The 7080-nt window shown below is 42.4% G+C and overlaps 1 long non-coding RNA gene across 1 annotated transcript; it reads right to left on the minus strand.

The window, feature by feature from the left end:
* Window positions 1-2762: 2762 nt before the first annotated feature.
* On the minus strand, window positions 2763-6315 carry LOC140729190 (uncharacterized). The gene is made up of 3 exons (XR_012099285.1): window positions 4283-6315; window positions 4036-4174; window positions 2763-2908 (listed from the first exon to the last, which is right to left on the minus strand). It is a non-coding gene; the product is annotated as an uncharacterized lncRNA (long non-coding RNA).
* Window positions 6316-7080: the final 765 nt, after the last annotated feature.

Here is a 7080-nt window from a genome sequence, read left to right on the forward strand (position 1 = left end):
TGTATTTCATGATTTTATTCCTTAACAGCCCTATTCCATTCTAAATTTTAAATTCTTAATGTGTCCGTTCAGCATCTATCTTTTCCATCTGAACCTTCCACCTTTTTTTTCTTGTCTCTCTGATATTTTTCCAAAATTGTTAGCTCTCTCAATGTTTAATTCCTAGTGCTGATATTTCATCAGCCATTTTCAATAATTCCTGCTACTGTTGGGTACTTCCAAAGTATGATTATCTTCGGCTCCCCTGTTGTATTCTGGACAGTGCGCAAAGCCCTTTCATTTACTTGAACTCATGAACTACAATTTCCTCTCATTTCATGTTTACCTGTTACCTAACTGGTACCAGGGCCCCACAAAAAGGCAGCCTTCTCTCTCATTCTAGCTTGTTAACCACTTGTTATTTCTTCTAATTTATCTGCTTCTGTGGCAGAAGATATGTGGTTCAGTTCAAGCAATAATCGACAGATTATTACCCTTTGAGTTCATTGTTTTAAATTTGGAGCATACTTTCTGCTACTCCTTCACCAGGCCATCTTCCCTCTTCCTTATTTTGTCACTTGTACCAATATGGACCATGACACCTATGACCCAATCCTTTCACTGCCAGTGACTCCAATCCCTCCACGGCTGGAGTTTCTGTCACCTCTCTATTGGAGTCGCCATTCCTCCACTTTGTGGAGTCTAATCTTCCTGGACCTGCTGTCTCTAGTCTTTCCATTACAGATATCTCCAGTCTATCCAGTATAACTAAATCTATTCTGAGGAAAAGGGATAAAACATTTGTCTTCAGAATAGGAATAGATAGATAGATAGATAGATAGATAGATAGATAGATAGATAGATAGATAGATACTTTATTCATCCCCATGGGGAAATTCAACTTTTTTTCCAATGTCCCATACACTTGTTGTAGCAAAACTAATTACATACAATACTTAACTCAGTAAAAAAATATGATATGCATCTAAATCACTATCTCAAAAAGCATTAATAATAGCTTTTAAAAAGTTCTTAAGTCCTGGCGGTAGAATTGTAAAGCCTAATGGCATTGGGGAGTATTGACCTCTTCATCCTGTCTGAGGAGCATTGCATCGATAGTAACCTGTCGCTGAAACTGCTTCTCTGTCTCTGGATGGTGCTATGCAGAGGATGTTCAGAGTTATCCATAATTGACCGTAGCCTACTCAGCGCCCTTCGCTCAGCTACCGATGTTAAACTCTCCAGTACTTTGCCCACGACAGAGCCCGCCTTCCTTACCAGCTTATTAAGACGTGAGGCGTCCCTCTTCTTAATGCTTCCTCCCCAACACGCCACCACAAAGAAGAGGGCGCTCTCCACAACTGACCTATAGAACATCTTCAGCATCTTACTACAGACATTGAATGACGCCAACCTTCTAAGGAAGTACAGTCGACTCTGTGCCTTCCTGCACAAGGCATCTGTGTTGGCAGTCCAGTCTAGCTTCTCGTCTAACTGTACTCCCAGATACTTGTAGGTCTTAACCTGCTCCACACATTCTCCATTAATGATCACTGGCTCCATATGAGGCCTAGATCTCCTAAAGTCCACCACCATCTCCTTGGTCTTGGTGATATTGAGACGCAGGTAGTTTGAGTTGCACCATATCACAAAGTCCTGTATCAGTTTCCTATACTCCTCCTCCTGTCCATTCCTGACACACCCTACTATGGCCGTGTCATCAGCGAACTTCTGCACATGGCAGGACTCCGAGTTATATTGGAAGTCTGATGTGTACAGGGTGAACAGGACCGGAGAGAGTACGGTTCCCTGCGGCGCCCCTGTGCTGCCGACCACCGTGTCAGACCTACAGTCTCCCAACCGCACATACTGAGGTCTATCTGTCAAGTAGTCCACTATCCAATCCACCATGTGAGAGTCTACTCCCATCTCCGTTAGTTTGTGCCTTAAGATCTTGGGCTGGATGGTGTTAAAGGCACTAGAGAAGTCAAGGAATGTAATCCTCACAGCACAACTGACCCCCTCTAGGTGAGAGAGTGATTTGTGCAGCAAATACGTGATAGCATCCTCCACTCCCACCTTCTCCTTATACGCAAACTGAAGAGGATCCTGGGCGTGCCTGGTTTGTGGCCTCAGATTCTGTATTATCAGCCGCTCCATGGTCTTCATAACGTGCAACGTCAAGGCAACAGGTCTGAAATCATTCAACTCCTTTGGTTGTGGTTTCTTTGGTACCGGGACAATACAGGATGTTTTCCACTTTCTGGGTACTCTTCTCTGCTCCAGGCTCATGTTGAAGATGCGCTGTAGTGGTTCTCCCAGCTCAGTCGCACAGGTAATGATCCAGTTATTGAAAAAACTTTGTTACATTACATTATCCTAAAACATGTACAAAGGGCTCAATAGCATTCTTTATTCAGTCTGCAGAAATTCAATAGACAATAGACAGTAGGTGCAGGAGTAGGCCATTCGGCCCTTCTAGCCAGCACCGCCATTCACTGTGATCGTGGCTGATCATCCACAATCAGTACCCCGTTCCTGCCCTCTCTCCATAGTTCAAGTTGGAAATGTCCAAATCGGCTAAATGTCCTGACATGGCAAGAAAATAATCAGCCTGTCAAAATCAAAGTGAACTACCATAAGATTAATTTTCTTGCAGGAAAATAAAGAAACACAATAGAGTTTATGAACATAATGAAAGACTGACAAATGACCAATATGCTAAAGAAGACAAATTGTGCAAATCAAAAACACAATCAAAAATAATACTGAGTACATGAGTTTTGCAACAGTGCTGCATGTAAATGTGCTCAATGGTGTGGAGTACTTTCCCTGGGAAAGTCTGGGCTGTATCAACCACTTTCTGTAGTCTTTTCTGAATCTGGGCATTAGTGTTTCTATGCTGTTAATCAACTAAGGATACTCCCTTCTGTGGAAATATAGAACTTTGTCAAAGTTTTAGGAGACATACTGAATCAAAGTAAAATTCTAAGAAAGCAGAGGTGTTCTCATGCCTTCTTTGGAATTCTTGGTGAATCACATTACTAACAAAAAGTTACTTAAATATCTTAAAATTTCAACAAACTATCACAAAAAAAATCCTGTACCAGCACAGTATTTCACAAAATACATATATATTCATGGAAATGAAGAAATTACTGTGGATTCCAGTTAACTTGGACTCTCAGGACCTGTGCATTTTGGCCTAGTTAAGCTGCTGACCCAATTAACTAAAGTTTCACGGAAATAGTTAAAATGTATAAAAAAGATAAAATATAGTTTAACTGAGGAACAAGTTATGTATTTTATGACATACAGAACAAATTAGCACACTACCAATGCTATTACAGCACTATAACATGTGTATTAGTTCCTAATAGTTTTCGACGGAGGATTTCATCAGCTGTACGCTGCCAGGGAGGGGTAGCATATCAGGTGAAGGGGCTTGTCATGTCCATTCTGGGGCAGCTCACTCATCTTTGATCCGCACTGGACACTCAGTTCTCACCTGTGGCTCCAAGAAGCTGTTTTGCATATGACAGCGGCCACACCCTGATACTCTGGTTCGACAGACAGGCTAAACCAGATGGGGCAGCTTGTGGATATCATACCCAGGTGAAATAGGTACATGCTTATTCTAGCATGTGTAGTTAGCTCTGGCAGACTGTGCAGAGATCAACAGTGAGAGCCAGTGGCCAAGGTGGTTCTGCAACGCCAGTGGAGGGTGAAAGGCATAAGGCATAGAAGAAGTCATGGTTACCCATTGCAACCAGAAAGACCCCAATTTGTGATAGCTACTCATACCACTGGACCCAGATCTCCGAGGTTGAGAGTGGAACTGTCCTAGCGCAATGGCTTTTCACTTTAAAACTCTCCTTCACGGGTTACACTGTCATTGTCAGATATGACGAGACCCAACATGCTGTCACATTCTTCTGATTAACTGTAAATGAGCAAAATCAGTGCAGACAATGGACTGCCTTCATACAATACTTTCACCAATTGCATCCTTCAAACCTCCATTTTCATTAGAACATTCAAGATGATTGTTGATACCTTCAAATTCTTTGTAGTTCATCAATTGTTGAAGTAGTGAAATCATTTCATTTTCACTCCCGGCCGTTTCTGATATCGAAGAAAGTCTGAATGCTCGAAATTGCAGCAAGCAAAACAATTCCAAATTCTCTTCAAAGTTCTAAGTTAAAAAGTAAATGTATTATCAAAGTACATATATGTCACCATCTACAACCCTGAGCTTCATCGTCTTGCGGGTATACTCAATAAATCCAATAACTATCATTACCATCATCATAACGTGCTATGCTGTATGACGTGGGTAATCATCCTCTTCCATCTGTCTTTACTCTGCTTATTTTTTTCTCTATCCATGACCATTATTGTTCGTAGCAAATCTTTCTGCTGATGTGGTTACACGATGGGTGATCCCAGCCATTATTAATACTCTTCAGAGACAGTCTGCCTGGTATCGGTGGTCGCATAACCAGTCCTTGTGATATGCACCAGCTGCTCAAATGACCATCCACCAACTACTCCCTTGGCTTTAAATTACCCTGATTAGAGGGCTAGGCTGGTGCTGCTCCTTTTCAAAGATGGCCTGCAGGCTAGTGGCTGGAAGGAGTGCTTTACACCTCCTTTGATGGAGATCTATCTCCACCCTGCCACACATCCAATAACCATAATAGAATCAATGAAAGACCACACCAACAAGGTGGCCAACCAGTGTGCAAAGACAACAAACTGTGCAAACACTAAAAGAAAGCAAGATAAAGAAAAAATATTAATAAATAAGCAATAAATATCGAGAACACATGATGAAAAGTCTTTAAAAATGAGTCCATAGGTTGTGGGAACAGTTCAGTAATGGGGCAAGTGAAGCTATCCCCTTTGGTTCAAGAGCCTGATGGTTGAGGGGTAATAACTGTTTTTGAACCTGTTGGCCTGAGTCTTGAGGCTCTTGTACCTTCTTCCGGATGACAGCAGTAAGAAGATAGCATCACCTGTGTAGTGAAGGTCCCTGATGATGGATTCTGCTTTCCCGAGACAACACTCTATGTAGATGTGCTCAACGGTGGGGAGGGCATTACCCGTGATGGACTGGACCCTATCCACTACTTTCTGTAGGATCTTTTCTCACCAACCATCAGGGACAAGAAGCACTGCTGTTTGAATACAAACATGCAACTGATGCAATTTAAATCCGCTCACTCTAAGAATAGTGCAGTATCTAACAGCCACATAAATGCGCTTGACTGGCACTAGTTGGAATCTGTTTGGCAACAGTCTCAACAATTAAGCGACAGAGTGCCCCAAATAAACAGGGGAATCCTGGCAATTTTTTCAATTAGCATTTGTCTTTGAGAGTCGTCCCAAATAAGCGGCTGCCCCAATTAATTGATGGTCCAATTAACCAGAATCCACAGTACAATGATCAGCTTTGACCAAGCAGTTGATAGCTACACACTGCCACCTGCTGGATATATGGCCACAATGCAAGGTGAGTGATTCCTCCAATTGCAATTTACTTTTGTTTATTCTTGTCTGTGATTTAATTCATTCACGCGATTGGGGGCCTTTCCCAATTTCCCCCTGAGAAGGTAGAGAAGAAGGTATTACCCTTTGTGAATCACCTCAGTCCTTCTGGTGAAGGTATTCCCACAGTGTTGTTCAGGAGGGAATTTGAATGGTGCTTTCTTTAGTTACAGCGTGGAAAATAAACTCTTCAGCCCGACTTATCAATGTTATCTAAGCTGGTCCCATTTGCCATAGTTGGCCCAGATCCCACTAAACCTTTCCTATTCATATACTTATACAAATATTATTTAGGTGTTGTTATTGTACGTGCCTCAACTAATTTCTCTGGCTGCTTGTTCCATATACCCACCATCTAAGAAGTTGCCCCTTAGGTCTCTTCTAAATCCTTTTCCTCTCACTATAACCTCAACTTTTTGATGTTCTTTCCCTGGGAAAAGCACTACATGCATTTAACCTATCGACAGTATACCTCTCCTGATTTTATAACTTTATGAGATCACCTCTCAGTCTCCCACAGTCCAGAAAATAAAGTCCTAGCCTGCCCAACCTCCTCTATAACTCCGGCCCTTGAGTCCTGGCAGTATTTTTGTAATAGTTCTGAGTTTGGAGGACACACAGGTGGTGATAACCTCATGCTGCTTTTACCCTTCTTGTTGAAAAGGGTCTGGACATGGCAGGTGCTGTTGGAGATGCTCCCATAGCATAAAGTGAAATAGTCTGTACTTGCCCTGCAGTGCCAGCAGGCCACCATCTCTGAACTTGTGAACAACTGCTCACCGGTGATCTTCACACTCTGCTGCTGGATTCCTTATGGAGATGGAGCTGGAGTTTAATGAACTATGTTCTCTGTTAACTGATAAGGTCCAGTGCAATACTGGGTCTTTTGATCAGTTGACAGCCCCTACCTCAGAACTGCTCTGGGAGGCAGTTACCATGCTAACCAGATGTCAAGCAATTAAATATCTCTGACAATCGTAAACATTAATTTTACATGTTATACAACAGCACAATCAATTTCATACCAAATTTGTTGACTTTAAAGGAAGCTCAGTAAGTAGAATGCAGCAAGTTTCAGTTTATCAAAGCAAGCTAAGTGAGCGAGTTGAACTCTGACCCCAGCTCTGGCCACAAACCTCCCACATTGCTGACCTCCAGTGCTTCTGACTCTGGCTCTGGGTACACCCCCAGGTCAATGAGTGCGACTGATACAGACCGACTGGGATTTTCAATAATAAACCTGATTCTGATCAGATTGAATAAAAAATAGGATAATTGCTTGAATCAGGAGCCCCAATGTTTGAGCCCAATTCTGCTGAGAGTGGGGAACCAGCTGTGCAGAAACAAGAGTCAAGCTGCATTCCTGAGAGGCAGGAATTCTCAGCCAAACAATCTTAGCTTAGCTAGGTACTGTGGTTGATAGAACTGAGAACAGTACATCACAGGAACAGGCACTACGTCAATCCAAAGCAACCCCACCTGTCTGCACATGGTCCATATCAATCCATTCTGTCTGTTCATGACCTCTCTAAATGCCTCGAAGTGTTGCTA

This window comes from Hemitrygon akajei, chromosome 6 (assembly GCF_048418815.1).
Source record: "Hemitrygon akajei chromosome 6, sHemAka1.3, whole genome shotgun sequence".
In the NCBI taxonomy this organism is placed as follows: Eukaryota; Metazoa; Chordata; class Chondrichthyes; order Myliobatiformes; family Dasyatidae; genus Hemitrygon; species Hemitrygon akajei.